Source organism: Sinocyclocheilus anshuiensis, unplaced genomic scaffold (assembly GCF_001515605.1).
Source record: "Sinocyclocheilus anshuiensis isolate Anshui unplaced genomic scaffold, SAMN03320099.WGS_v1.1 scaffold913, whole genome shotgun sequence".
In the NCBI taxonomy this organism is placed as follows: domain Eukaryota; kingdom Metazoa; phylum Chordata; class Actinopteri; order Cypriniformes; family Cyprinidae; genus Sinocyclocheilus; species Sinocyclocheilus anshuiensis.
In genome coordinates, this window is record NW_015554131.1 from 773,691 (window position 1) to 789,669 (window position 15,979).

Genomic DNA, 15,979 nt, shown 5'->3' on the forward strand with positions numbered 1-15,979 from the left:
CTCCCTAGCGCCATTTTGGAGAGTATCCACTGAACGTAAATTGCGTATGCTGTTTTGTGTCAGCTGCGCCACGCGGATACGTTGTTGACACAAAACACCATACGCAATTTACGTTCAGTGGATACTCTCCAAAATGGCGCTAGGGTGACGCGGAGAAGACGAATTGTTGAATAAAGTCATTCATTGTTTTTTCTTTTGCGCTCAAAAAGTATTCTCGTAGCTTCATAAAAATACGGTTGAACCCCTGATGTTACATGAATTATTTTACCGATGTCCTTGCTACATTTCTGGACCTTGATCATGTAAGGATCCTTGCTGACTATGGGAGGGTCAGAGAGCTGTCAGATTCCATCAAAAATATCTTAATTTGTGTTCCGAAGATGAATGGAGGTCTTATGGGTTTAATACGACATGAGGGTGAGTAAATAATGACAGAATTTAAATTTTTGGGTGAACTATCCCTTTAAGGAATTATAGTCACACTTCAAAATGTAGGGATCAAAAATACCTAGTCAATCCTAAGGCATCACATGTATCCTTAGCGGAGAAGGCTCTCCCAGAATGCATTGTGACACGCTCGCTTAAAAAACATCAAAGATGGAGGACGAGGTGAGAAAAAAGTTGATTTTAAACAAACATATATCTCATTTAGTAGTAAAAAGTGTTGATACAATAGGGCTATCACGATATTAGATTTTTTACACCACGGTTATTGTGGCCAAAAGAATTCACGATATCGATATATCGCGGTATCTATAGAAACCTTAGGGAATCAGCCAAATTAATTTTTACTTTGTTTATTTAGTTTTTTCTAATGTGCGTCTAGAACGGCCGCAGATGAGGCATTAAGTGCATGGCACAGCGGCCAACTTAACATTTTACAGAGTTTAATGTAGCAATGTGGTCACTCAGTTTTTCTAGATGTTTTAACCGTGTAATAGATTTGAACAAAGTCATTGTTTCCCATTCAATGACTAGTAAAATAATGGCAACTTACTGTCTGTATAATATTAAACATGGTTCTTCTCGGAGGAGCGTGGCTGCGCGCTGCGTCTTCTTGTTTGACAGGTGTCAGCGTTAAGGCACAATACTGCCACCTGGGAGGTCAACCAGGTACTGGCGCTCGAGTAGGCTATTTGCGTGTCCTGTTCATTTTAAATATTGTGGTTATCACCAATACCCGTATATCGTCACACTCTAAATTAACACGATGTCGATATTTCATTATTTGCATATCACGGTTATCGTCAATACTGGTATATCGCGACACCCCTAGTTCAGTGCAATAAAAATGTGTAGTATTTTGCCCCCCAAAAAAATGTTAGCTTAGTAACATGCTAATATCAAAGTCTATTGAAATCAACTTTAAAAAAAAAGTACTCCGCACTGAAGTAGAATGTTCCAAATTGTTCACATATAAGGTTCCATGATTGTTTGGATACAGGGCTGTAGGCAGCTTACTATTGGAACAGAGCTAAATTGATTGATTTGTAATTGATTTTGAAAATATTTCTGTCTCTTTTACAAGAAAAGGCACTAATAAAGCACTAAAAGTCCACTCAGTGGATGCTTACCAAGCCCCTAATTTGCACAGCAGTGTGAAATTAATTGTATCTATGACGTCTAGCCGGTGAGCTGGAGTCTTAATGTAGTTGCTTTAAAACAGAATGCTTTCTATCTCTAACGTTCTCTCTCTCTCTCTCTCTCTCTCTCTCTGAATCACAGCATGGAGACAGTGAGATGTGACTCTTACATGTTCCTGTCTACAGTGTTACATCACCAGCTTGATCATTTGAATATATCGTCTGCATGATTCAGAAAAAGAAAGAAATATATGTACTTTATATAATTACATATAGTAGAAATATGAAATGTTACAAAAAACTATAAATGAAACATATATGTGTATATAAACAGAGCTAATATTAAACAATACAGTATATACAGTATGCACATATGTGTGTATGTATGTGTGTGTGTGTGTGTGTTTGCACGCGTGCATGTGCCTTGTTTAATTTATACTGTTTATAGTTATATTTTTACGTTATTTTAATGTTTGTGTAGATGAAAAAGAATGAAAATTAAACTTTAAACCATAAATTACCAAGTCCTCGCAGCTTTTTTTCACCCTATACTATTCTTTCAATTAAAAGCCTACTGAATTTAATAAAAAACATGCAATATATGCTCGCAAATTAATTAATAACATGCATACTAGACTGTAATTGACGTGCATACAAGCACTGTGCCCAGAAAGTGTTGACAGATCACATGACAGTAAACATATTACATTTCGTGTAATTAAAGCACATTTATATTGGAAAGGCAATAATCACAGGATCCATTCATTGTGGTATTTCCTTGTTCAAAGCCCTTTTTCCACCAGTAAATAATTCATACTCCAGCTCTTCAAAGTGGTGCAGAAAATGTGACCTAAATAAAAAAATCCCAAAGCCAAAAAAAAATTAAAATCCAATACCAGAACAAGGCTGAAAAAATATGAGACCGGTTCTTTCATCCATGTCTACTGCACTTACATTTTAATAATACATTATCTAAATACAGTCAGACATCATAAGTGGCCTTTTTCTTCTCTGTTTTCTGTTTTTCAAACCATTGCCTTCACATGAAATAGCTTTTTATTTGACACCGAAAGTCATGAGGTCTCATGCATGTGGTACATCTTTCTTCTGTTTCACAGAGCATGTAATCATCACAATAACCAGTAGGGCTGGGTAAAAAATATCGATATCTCGATATTAATCGATTCTCATTTTTACGGAACGATATCGATTCTTAAATCCCAAGAATCAATTAGTCTAGCCTGTTTTCAGTTAATTGACGGAACATCGAAGGGCACTTCTCATCCAATATATAGCAATAAGCATTGTGCTTTGGTACTTTTAATTAGTGGTTGACCGATATGGGGTTTTTTGACAGCCGATACTGATGCCGATATCTTGGAAAGCCGGGTGGCCGATATAAAGCCGATATAATTTTATTTATTTGAATTCATATTTAAGAAATTTGAAATAATTTGAAAATGGATTAAAAAATAAACGTGTAAAATAAAAATACTTATACTCTAGAAGACAAAGTATTTTTCACAAATAAATAAATATTTAATAAAAATATAATTAAAAAGGAAGTAAACACTGTAACCAACAGGGCACTCAGTATTATGAAAAACATATTTTTTCAAATAAAGCCAAGGTAACAGTCATTTTACATACAGCACACAGTGAAAATGACATGAATATGACAGTGGGCAAATGCATAAAGCGCAGCATAATTTGAAATCAGTCACGAGTTTAAAGTTTGTCGATCGCGCGTCTCCAGTGAAGCTGAACTCTCCTCCTGTCCGTATTCAATTCACACGGACCATAGGACCGACTGTCACAGAACATGCGATCATGCAGGTCACATGCACACTTCACAAGATCTCAACTAGATTCGACTAAGTTTGCAAGGTTTGTCAAATTAAATGTTCATTAGTCATTCAAAGATTTGTTTAAATTATATAAATGCGTATTTGCGGAATGCTGATGGCAAACGCTGATATATATCCAAAATAATCAATATTGAATCGAATCGAATCGAACTGGTAATCGAATCGAATCGCAAGCTTGTGAATGAGAATCCAATCGAATCGTGAAATTTGTGTCAAAACCCAGCTCTAATAACCAGTCATGTATATAATACTCATTTGTGTGAAAGCGATGTCCGTAGGTTAGGGTAAATGCTGTCGTATTGAGAACAGAGCACAGGGCGGCACAGCAGGGAGGCTGCTAATGTGGCTAATGAGTGTAAACTGGACACACTGCTCTCAGACTGAGTGCAAACTCACAGCGAGATCTCACTGCTGGGAGCGCCTGCAGAAATAGTGCAGCTCACATATGTACAGTCCACAAGCACTCTCTCATTCCTGTCTATTCTGATTCTTTGCTACTACTGCCGCAGTGCAACCTGATTCTATAAAGTTCAAATGAATGGCATTAGCAACTAGGGGCGTAACGGTACATATATTCGTCCCAAACCGTCACAGATTAAAACCTGTCACCAATTTCCGCACCACAAGGCAATGCACCTTGAAACTTGAAGTTATCTTAATTGGTAGTCTACAATGCTTCCTACTCTTTCCATTGCTTTCCATTGACCTGATTCACAAAAACATGTACTCAGTCTTCTTTTCACTAGTGAGCGACAAATTACTAGTTAGACAACAGCAAGTTAGTTTAACAACAGAGTTTAAGCTCTTAGACCGATTAATTTAACATGCAGAAATAACAAAACATAAAGTAGAAAATAAGCAAAGCCACTCATGAAAGCAGTACAGTGGCTCTGAGGAAAATCTTCTTGTGTTTGTGAACGGGAGATGTGCATAGTGTAAAATCACACACTAATTGGCTTTCTTCAGCGCATCTCTTCTGTCCCTGTGGTCTGACTCTAACAGCCTGACAGAAGCTCCATCCCAATAAAAACATCCTCAGACTAAAGGTGTGGTCACATTTCAATTAAATTTCCCGGGCAAAAAGACGACTAATGTCTATTGTAAATATTGTAGCAATGTATGAAGGGGAGTTGGCAAGTTCTGCTCTCATTTGTAATTCATAACTAGCTGTTTTTTCATGCTAGATTCAAGCATAACATATGCACTTGTTACATTAAAAAGCCTGAAAAAAAATATTTATTGATGCAAAATGTTGCATCAAATTGTAGACGCATGATTGCTAATGATAATAATAACATAACCATAAAAGCAGCCATTTTCATTCTATTTTCATTCTATTTCAACATTTCATTTTAATATTGTAAAATTTAATTTCTATCTATATGTCTGTCTGTCTGTCTGTGTCTGTCTATCAATCTATCTATCTATCTATCTAGTTTACAAATGCCCAACCCCTTCAGAATTTCAGAATATCCTAAGATTTAAATTATTCTCTTTAAACTTTCATGAATCATTCATGATCCAGCTTCACCTACAGAAGAAGCAAGTATGTTTTTTTTTTAATGAATCTTTGCAAATCGCTTTTCCTAATAATGTGCTAGTTATCAAGTTCCATGACGAATGTGGCTAAAGTTAACAGTCTTAGAGAACTGCTCATCACCCCATGGAAGAGAGAGGTGGGGTGAGCAGAGCTTATTAGCATTTAAAGGGGACAGGCACCGAAACGGGTCGCTGTGAACAGAGCTGTTTTGACAAGATAAAAGGGGTGTTGTTTTACACTACCATTGAGAAATTTTAACCAAAGTATGTTATAGACTTTTCATGAAGACCCTAAAGAATCATACCAACTTGTGGAAAATGGGCATCTGATGACCCCTTTAATATAGGTATTCTTAATACATTATAATGCATGCATAATGCCTTATAAGAAAACCTTATAATGTGTTGTATCATCTCATGAATAATTAGAACAACAGTAACAATATTTACCTATTTTGGTAAAAATGTTCAAAGCAAATGTGTCATAACCCATTCATTATATCATGTGGCTGTTTAAAAGAAGGCGTAACTTTTGTTACTTAAAGCAGACAAAGACCACTTAAAGCTTTTTGGATGTTTAAAAGAAAACTTTGTTTTTGTCAGTTTACTTTAAGCAATAAAAGACCACTCAGAAGATGATACTATGCAGATCTTAAGTAAACCATGTCAAAATGAGACTTGGGAAAGTATGAAACTATGGCATATATAATCCATTATAACTTAAGTGGATAAAATTGTGTTCATTGTGTGTTATAAATCATCACACTCTTAGTAGTTATAGTCACAAATATTATTACTGTTGTTATGATTATTCATGAGAGGATACAACACATTATGAGTTTTTATTTCTTATTTATTTATTTAGAATACCCTTTTGATAGATTATAAAAGCAGGCTTCATCTGGTGTTATAATGGATCATATTCTTAAAAGTTATAACCAGAAATAGGTAAGTATTATAATGTATTGTAACTGTTGTTATGATTATTTATCAGATGATACAACATATTACGTTTATAAAGCATTATGCATGCATTATAATGCATTAAGAATACCCTTATTATGCATTATAAATACAGGCTTCATAGAAAGTGTTACCAGTCTCAAAAGAAGTTTTTTCCTACAATAACTACTGTATAGAGTGGATTTGGCTCAACTTGACTCATGTTGATTAGTCTCACTTGACTGTTTAGGTGCAGTTTCTTTTGCCACACTAGCAGATACAGTTCTTCATTTAGGTCATGCTCATCAAATGCCCCCAGCAGCCCTGTAAACAGACCAACCTGTGATTTTTTTTTTATTATTTAACTTCAACTTGGAGCACATGAAATATGGCTAGTGAACAAGAAAGGTTTTGACGTTAGCTGAGCAGCACACAGCAGCAGCACATGTTTTATTTAGGAGTTTACTATGGCACTCCGAGGAATTGCAGCAAAACTAGCTTTACTTTTCCAAAAGAATAAAACAGTGATGGTGCAAATGAAAGGAAGAGAGAGAGGACAGGATCCATCTCTTGTTCTGAGCTTATCATGCAAGTAAGAATAGAACAACTGATGCTGTACAGTTTTCATAAATGAATATGAATTACCGGGCTGTTCATAATTCTTGCTGCGCTACATTTGATCACATTCAGCCTCCCATTGGATATTGGCTCAGTGTTGCATCAAGGCTGCTTGTGATTAAGGAATTACAAAGCTGTTGTCCACATTAAGTGAACACAGAGATGTCAAATGGAATGATGGGAGATGTTGTGGACCTCCAGCCGTGGCTGTGTATGTGAGCTGTTTTACTTTCAGATATGTCATATGCAAGTTTATTTTCTCACACCCAGCAGAAGCCGTTTTTCAGACCTGCATTTAGTTTTAGTTCAACAGAGAAATCGACATCTGTGATGGTGGTTGCTGTAAATTATAAGAGAAGCCATTATTTCTCAAAAACAGGGAAGCAGGATCCAACACATTATGCTTTGAAAGGTTTATGGTGCTATAAAACCCCTTTCTGGCACACACAATCTATAATGGGCATATAACTTGCAGATAATGAAATATTCACTACTAACAGCTAACTGATCGACAAAAGCGGTCCACTTTTGGAGCAGACCACTTCCAAGACTTGTTGGCAAAGATCTTTAAATCCATGCCAAATCCTCCATTCACAAAATAATGAAGAGCGGCCCATACAACATCTATGTTTCTTCAACCTCAGGCACTTTTCTCATGCCATCATTATTTAATTTAGCTATTTTTTCCCTAGGTATGTATTACATGTATAGATTTGATAGCTTTTAACTTTTGTCGATGCCCAATTTCAATTTTAAACAATGAATTATCAATCTAAAAAAATATTTCTTCTTTTTACAGTATACAGTATTGTGTTCCAGACTTTCAATTAAAAACGATTAATTATTATTATTATTATTATACACAACACTACATTAATTATTATAATAATAATAATAATAATAATAATAACAATAATACAATAATAAAAGTATTGTAATAATAATAAATAAAAAAAAAACAATAAAAAATGTGAAATATTATAACTGAAAGTCTGTGACACAATATACACAATAATACATTAATAATAATAATTAATACTTTTTAGATTGAATAAAATGAAAGTCTGGATCTGGAACAAGGGTAAAAAACTATACAAATTATAAAATCTATAGATAAAATATATTCATAAGAAAAATAGAAAAATTAAACAATTATGGCATTATATACTTTTCATGATGGATTATGCAATGTGTGAAAACAATAGAAACATCAAGAAAAAAAATCAACAAATGTAATTTCATTACATAATATCTGTGGTGGAATGAAATGTAATGAAAATGATTTGAAAAAAGTCACAAAATCACAGAAATCTCCACTACATATAAGCACAATTGCATAATGTTAAAAGATGAATGAAACTAAACTTTTTAAGTAAATAAAATAAAATAAATAAATAAATAAAAATAAACCTCAATGTAAAGATTAAAGAGAAAATTCACCCCAAAATTTAAATTCTGTCATCATTTACTCACTCACAAGTTGCTTCAGCCCTGTATTAGTTTATTCCTTCTGTTGAACATGAAAGACGATATTTTGGAGAAAAAAAAGAAAAAGAAAAAAAAAGTTGATGGTCCCCTTTGACTTCCATAGTATTTTTTCCATTCTATGGAAGTCAGTGGGGACCATCAACTGTTTGGTTACCCATATTCTTCAAAATATCTTCTTTTGAGTTCAAAATAAAAAAGAAACTCACACAGGTTTGGAATAACTTGAGGGTGAGTAAATGATGACAGAATTTTCATTTTGGGGTGAACTATCCCTTTAAATAGCAACAACATCATCACCTATGAAACCATAGCTGAAATTTTTGAATGACAGACTCATTTCAGCAATTTTTCTTGCCTGTATCTTCCTTCGGGTAAGTTCCGTTTCCCTCCTCTCACACTTTTCGTTTAGGCCTCTAAGAACCGAGCGGGCATGGAGAGTGTGAACCTCTCACTAATACCATTCTGGGGCATCATGGGACATGAGTCACAATCAGGATGTGTGAGAGTTGCTTGTGGATCAGTTGTTACATAAATCTGAGGGCAGATGGTACCCACAAACCGATCAGGGCAACACCCACAGCGAAATGTGAGAGGTGGGTATATGTGCGTATGCACAATTTGAATTCCTTAGTGCTCAGAGCAGAATCTCACTGGTTCAACACTGAGCCGGCATCATGTTTGACATGGACTAATGATTATTGCCTGCATTGTTTCAAGTTAAATTAATTATGGTTGGAGCAGCTGAGATATTCAGGTTATTCAACAAAACAGCCGGCTTCTTTTATTTCCTGCTCCCAGCAAATGTGAAAAGGCAGGTGACATTTTTGTAAATATTGCTCAGAGAGAGAATCTAAATGCTTAATGACACAACGTCTGTCTGGCCTGCCAGTTTTAATACTCAACAAAGCTGTCATTTGTGCATATTCCCTGACTCACAATAAAAATGAAAACAAAAACGGGTTTGTAGTAAGGTTTTCTTTTTGATCCAATACCAAGTATAGTACTATCAAGGCCAATAAGCAGAATCCATTATTTCTGCAGTTTCTGAAAATAAAAAGAGGTAATTTAAGGCCATTTAACAATACAAATGTGAAAACCACTATTTTTAGCATATAATAAGCATTAATACAAATGATAAGAGTGTTTTTGCTGCCATTCAAACATTTGTTGTTGGTAACATTTTTTATGTTTTTGAAAGAAGTCTCTAACGCTCACCAAGACTGCATTAATTTAATCAAAAATACAGTAAAAACAGTACAATTGTGAAATATTATAATTTTAAATAACTGTTGTATATTTTAATATATTTGAAAATGTCATTTCTGTAATGACAAAGCTGCATTTTCAGCATCATTACTCCAGTCTTCAGTGTCACATGATCCTTCAGAAATCATTCTAATATGCGATTTGCAGCTCAAGAAACAACTTTTATTAATGCTGAAAACAATTGTGCTGCTGTGAAAACTGTGATACATTTTTTCAGTATTTGTACTGAATAGAATGTTCAAAAGAACAGCATTTATTTAAATAAAGAATATTTTGTAACATTATAAAAGTCTTGACTGTCACTTTTGATCATTTTTATTCATCCTTGCTAAATAAAAGTATTCATTTCTTAAAGGGGTCATCGGATGCCCATTTTGCACAAGTTTATATGATTCTTTAGGGTCTTAATTAAAAGTCTATAACATACTTTGGTTAAAATTTCTCAATGTTAGTGTAAGAAACACCTTTTTAAACCTGTCAAAATCAGCTCTGTTTTTATCAAGCCATTATAGTCCATGTTGCTTTAAATGTTAATGAGCTCTGCTGGCCCCGCCCCTCTCTTCCGAGCTGCTCTCAGAGACTGTTTACCTTTTGTTAACTGGGTGGATTTTTATAATTATAGGATGGATGTGTACACACACCGCCAACACACATTTATGTTCAAACAACTTGGGAAAAGTGAATTTTGCATCCGATGACCCCTTTAAACATAGGAGCCTGAGTAAAATGCTTAATTTAGAAGAAAATTTCAGACTGCACTTAGAGGCTTTTGCATCTGAACTCTTCATATATATATATTAACTTTTGTATGTTTGTCATTTAAAAAGTAATCACACAAAATAATCATTTACAAACTTTTAATTTAATTTAATAACACTAATATCATAAATTTATACTATTTATATATACTATTTATTATAATAAAACTATAGTACGTTATAGTAGTTAGCTACTGCTAACACATTTAATCTCTTTTCACTTGCAAGTTTATGATGCGGATTTATTGTCATGCTGCATAAATTAAAATCCACTACTTTAAACAATCGATTTTCAAAGGTGAGGATCAAACCTCTCAATACTTCCACCCATCCCTAGTTGCAGGCCCTACATTAACTGTGTGTGCTAACCTCTCTCTGTCAGTCTGGGAAGTGGCCATATGTAAACAGCTTTGGGAGTTGGCTGTTCTTCTCACTCCTGTCGTTGACGTCAAAGAGGAAGACGGCATCTGCTGAAGCATGTCGACAGCAGTCTGGTTCTGGCACATGCTCGGCTGGGAGCAGATGAGAGGCTGACAGGCTCAAAGACATACTGCTTGGATCTCAACAACACCAAGAATAATGCAAGGGCAAGAGGAAACGCCCATGTAAACATCTCTAAATCATGGAAATGCTATCTATTTATACTTCTCCTGGCCTAATTTTGAGGCTATGACGCTCACTGTGAAGGCACAGACTATCAAGACTAATATCAGCCTAGCAAATCAAGTGCTACTGACAGACATTAGCTCCATTAGTTTACTTCACTTTCAGCTTATTATTATTTTATAAGAGGACAGTAACATTTTGAGGAGAAGAGACAGGAATCACAAGATTCAAACTTACAAATTAGCACCACAGTTAAATATGTAAAAGCACATATGCTAACCATCAACTCTAAATAATAAAATTTTTTCAAAGAAGTACCTTGAGGTGTGCCATGTTGTCTTTACCAAAACATCTCCTGAGAAACATACTCCAGCAAAATGGCTGCCCCAATTCAAACTACAGTGAAAAATGAGAAGCACCTCAAGCAGTTTTGACACTGCTGAAAAGCAGAATGCAGCAAACAGAGTTGTGTGGTTTTACTGTAATCCTTGCAGAAGCTTTCTATTTTTCTCAACTTCTCTGATACTCAGATGCATTTTAGTTCCTTTAGTTCTCAGTTATGTATCAACTGAGTGTCTACTGTCTATACCTTATAAGTAAGAGTATTATAATAAGTATGAGTATAGATCTAATTAAGTTTGATGAGATATGCTGAAATACCCCCTTGTGAAAAAGTACAGTTAAGCATACTTATTACAGAAATAATATACTTTCAATTATTCTTAACTAAATGTAATGTTTTCAGTCTTAATTGCATGTTATATACAACTAAATGGAACTATATTTTAAATTTGTATTAAATGCATTTTGACCCATTTAAGTAGGACTTAAGTACATCTTTATTTTAGTTCTATTGAAATAAGGTTAAATAGTACTGCTGAATGTATTTATGCTAAACTAAAAAAAAACTTTAATGTCAAACATATATGTCATATATTTAAATAGATTTATAATTACATGTTAATTAATTATGAAGTTGCAAATTAGTACATCTAAAATATAGTAACTTAGTAAAATTAGGGCTCGAATGATTTAACACGTTAATCTAATTAATTAGTTACTCGAAAAAATAACGTGTTTTTAATTTTTTTACGCAATTAACACACCCAGCATTTTTACACCATGCACTCTAGATAAATAAATCCCTAAAATAGTAGCAGCTCATTACTGGCTCATTAATACACAATGCAATGCGGTGTATTAATGCATGTGTAAAATTCAAAATATGGTTAAAGCACCTGTAAAAATAAATACGGAAAGTTCCTTCAAATTACGATTTTTTTTTAGAGTACACATTCCAAAATTTGCATAAAAATATGTGTATGGAAACCCATTTAGTGTTGCTATCTCTTTTGAAACTCCAGCAGAAGCCTCCATTTGCTCTTCATTTGAGATGAAGCATCTGAGAAATTAACCAGATCTCATTTGTGATTGTTCTTTCCTAGAGGTATGCTCATTTCTCTATCAAGGGAGGTCTGTAGTTACTTGCCCAACTAAATATCTAATTGCATCTTGGCATTGCATATCAATACATGCATTATGCTTCATCTCATGTAATCACTTTTATTACGACGTTGTGAGCATTGTTACCTTCATCAGAGCTAGAATGGGGGCCACTTCAACATTATAATATCTTCACAAACAGTCCGGCCTGCAATAAGGTCTCCCTATTAGTCACGTAACAAAAAAGGCATTCTCCCGTATTTATCATTATCTCTGCTATACGAAAGATGCCTATCGCACGAGGGCACGATATCATCCAAACGCTTAGGGAGAAAGGAATGTCTCAGCTCAAAATAATCATTCTCTTACAGTCTGGGTGACATTCAATTTGATTCAAAGCACTCGAGTCATGTTAATATCTCTGCGCATTGCAAGCACTGATGTAAGCCACTTCATAACAGAGGAGCCATTCAGAGCCACTGAATGCCAAGTGATGATTTGAGAAGCACAAAGGAAGCTCAGCACTATTTAATAACAGTACGCAGGAGCAGAAAAAATGCCTGTGGAAACTGACATCCTAACAGATTTCAATGGCTCTTGAGGTCGAAAGTTTACTCTAGGGCTGTTTGCATGTTGGCACATCTCTGGAGGTTCCAACACGTGTATATAATTTCATCTGTGAAAACACAACCGCTCTCGTTTTTGGCTCTCAGAACCGCCTGATGCTTTCATTAAATGTAATTACACAATCCATCAACCAGCCGCCATTTCAACGCCATCTCCCTTTCTCATTAAGCACATGCCTTAAATTAAAAATAAGGGAACAGAATCTTAGTGTTGACGTGTGGTTTTGATGAAGCTGGAGAATGCATTGCCTCAATGTTCATTTCGTCCGCTCTTATGAAACGGATCAGCAGGTGTGACGGAGGAATCTCCAGACGTCGGTGCTCTGGCCCTCCTCTGCTGTTCTCCATCCAGCCTCATAATACCGTCGTGTGGCCAAGAGGAGGAGCGCGGAAATGGAAACGCTGCTAGATGAGCGTAATGAGGTGCACCTGGTGCTTACTGCCTCATCACTGCTGCCATAAAACTGTTTTTTTTTCACCATGAAAGAGATTCCAGCAGTGAATGCATGAAGTGACCCTAGCCCCTAGGTAGGGTTGCAGCAGCCATTCATAAGTTCTTAATTAAAGGAATAAACTGAAACCAAAAATGGACCCAAAAATGAAAATTCAGTCATCAGCAACAAACAGCTGCCAGTAGCCATTAACTTCCATAGTATGGAATCCATTTATACTATGGAAGTCAATGGCTACCAACAACTGTTTGTTTACCAGCATTCTACAATATATCTTCAACAGAAAAAAGAAACTCATACAGGTTTAGAACAACATGAGGGCAAGTAAATGATTACAAAAAGTCCACACGCTTAGTAACCAGCTAGTTTGTAACTAACTCTGTATTTCATTTGGTGACAGTGCCACCATTTGTTCTTAAGGCAGAACATAGCTAGTAGGTTGTAAGCTCTTCGTAATGCATAGTCGCATTATATAATGTTTACTCTCAATGATCCAATAGCAGCCTTTAAATGTATGAGCAGAACCCTAGTGAAAAAAAAACACTAAATGTAATTGAAATACATTTATTTCATGCTAAGTATACTACAAATACATTTACATATTTATGTGCTTAATAAAAATACCCTGCAATTGTACTATTAGTAGACTAAACTGGTATACTTAAAGTCTGCTAAACTGGAACAACTAATTTTGTACTTAATGCACTTTAATTGTGCAGAAGTAGTGCTGAAGTCCAATTAAAGATATACGGAAATATATTTTTGATTGTGCTAAAGTGGAACTATTGCAAGAGTACTTCAGGTACTTTAAATATCTTGCATCTAACGACCGATATTAATCAAAGATCATACAATCCTCATCAATAGTGACATTAAAACACATTTTAGGTTTAATATTAAAAAAGTGCATTGTCCACAAGTAGTACTCTAAATAAAGTTTAATTATATTTTCTATATAAGTAAGTCTCGAGCGATATGTCAGTAAATATGTTAATAGATTTGAACTATACTTAGTCTGAAATAAATATATTTAAAATATATTACTTTTTTACTAGGAAACTTATGCTGGAATGCCGTAAATTTCCATTTAATTTATTTTGCCTCACTTCACTAATGGTAAAAATGTTTCCAATTAAATATGATACTACTTAATCATGAATAACATAAAATTTGTTTTTATATGTAAATAACAATCAGAAACATTATATGATAAAAAAAGAAATTACATTTATTTATTATGTTTGTTCTCTCTATTAAAATGTAAAAGTCAAAATTATCATATACAGTGGGTACGGAAAGTATTCAGACCCCCTTAAATTTTTCACTCTTTGTTATATTGCAGCCATTTGCTAAAATCATTTAAGTTATTTTTTTTTCCTCATTAATGTACACACAGCACCCCATATTGACAGAAAAACACAGAATTGTTGACATTTTTGCAGATTTATTAAAAAAGAAAAACTGAAATATCACATGGTCCTAAGTATTCAGAGTCTGAATACTTAGGACCATGTGATATTTCAGTTTTTCTTTTTTAATAAATCTGCAAAAATGTCAACAATTCTGTGTTTTTCTGTCAATATGGGGTGCTGTGTGTACATTAATGAGGAAAAAAAATTAACTTAAATGATTTTAGCAAATGGCTGCAATATAACAAAGAGTGAAAAATTTAAGGGGGTCTGAATACTTTCCGTACCCACTGTATGTCTGAGCAAATTGATGGAAATCAGTCAACCTGCTATTTTATTCCAACCTGCTCAGAGGCTTTAAATATTTTGTTTATCTGTCGAGTTACATTTCAACTAAGTTTAATGGTAGTTTTAGTAGTGTGGAAGTTGTAACTAAGTGCTCCTTTATGTCAAAAATAGGCTAAGCTGTAACTTACACACAACTGGTGCAACCAGCCCTGTACCTGCTGGACTGATCTCATCCTCCATTTCCTGCACAACGAGGAACCCACATCCTGTTTTTTGTCCTTTATTTCACTACCCCTTACATGGGCCCGGCCCCTTCCCATTGTTTGTTTTATTATTTTGTCACAGGTTTAAAAGCCTTTCTGAGGCATGTCACTGCTAATCCCATTGTGGATATGTTCCCTTCCCATCACCCTGGCTAATTAGACATCTACTCATCTGGGGTTAATGGGAGATTAGTCCACAAATTAGGACTTCTGTAAGCTTATCATCAGGAAGGCAAGACCAGTCCAAGTCCACAAATATATTAATTAGAGAAATGGCAAGATTTTTTTTTTTTCACATTTATGATATTTCCCTGACTCATTGAAACAAGTCAGAAACAATGTGAAAAAAGTGTACCTTTAGGCAATGTTCCCTCTAAGCTGCACACATGTGCGGCCGCAAACTTCTTGCGTCACGACCATGCAGAAGAAATATTATGCTGCGCACAAGCGACAATAAAATAAGTAAAGCCATTTGACTGAATTCTAGTAAATGCTAAATAATTCTCAGCCAAATTGCTATAGAGTTGGTGTCGCTATAGAGTTAGAACTGGTAAATGCGGTTTACAGGTTTCATAGAAAGAGAATGATATCCTCCAAATGAGGCGCTGTAGACATTAAATAGTTTAATGGTTGTGGACAAAATAGCTCAACAAGAAAGCCAATGCAAACGCAATGACATGTAAAATAAAATGCCATCATGTTTTAAACAAGAGTGTGTTGATTAAGTGGTGGAAATAGCGGATGATGGGCACAGAACAGTAACAAAAACTCACAAATATTTACAGTAACACACAGGTGTATAGTGTGCAAACTCTATTACGTTTAGGTAA

At 34.7% G+C, this 15,979-nt stretch overlaps 1 protein-coding gene across 1 annotated transcript in view; it reads right to left on the bottom strand.

Moving 5' to 3' along the window:
- Window positions 1-15,979, bottom strand: part of gabbr2 (gamma-aminobutyric acid (GABA) B receptor, 2) — a 228,996-nt gene that overhangs the window by 149,461 nt on the left and 63,556 nt on the right. The window lies entirely within an intron of this gene.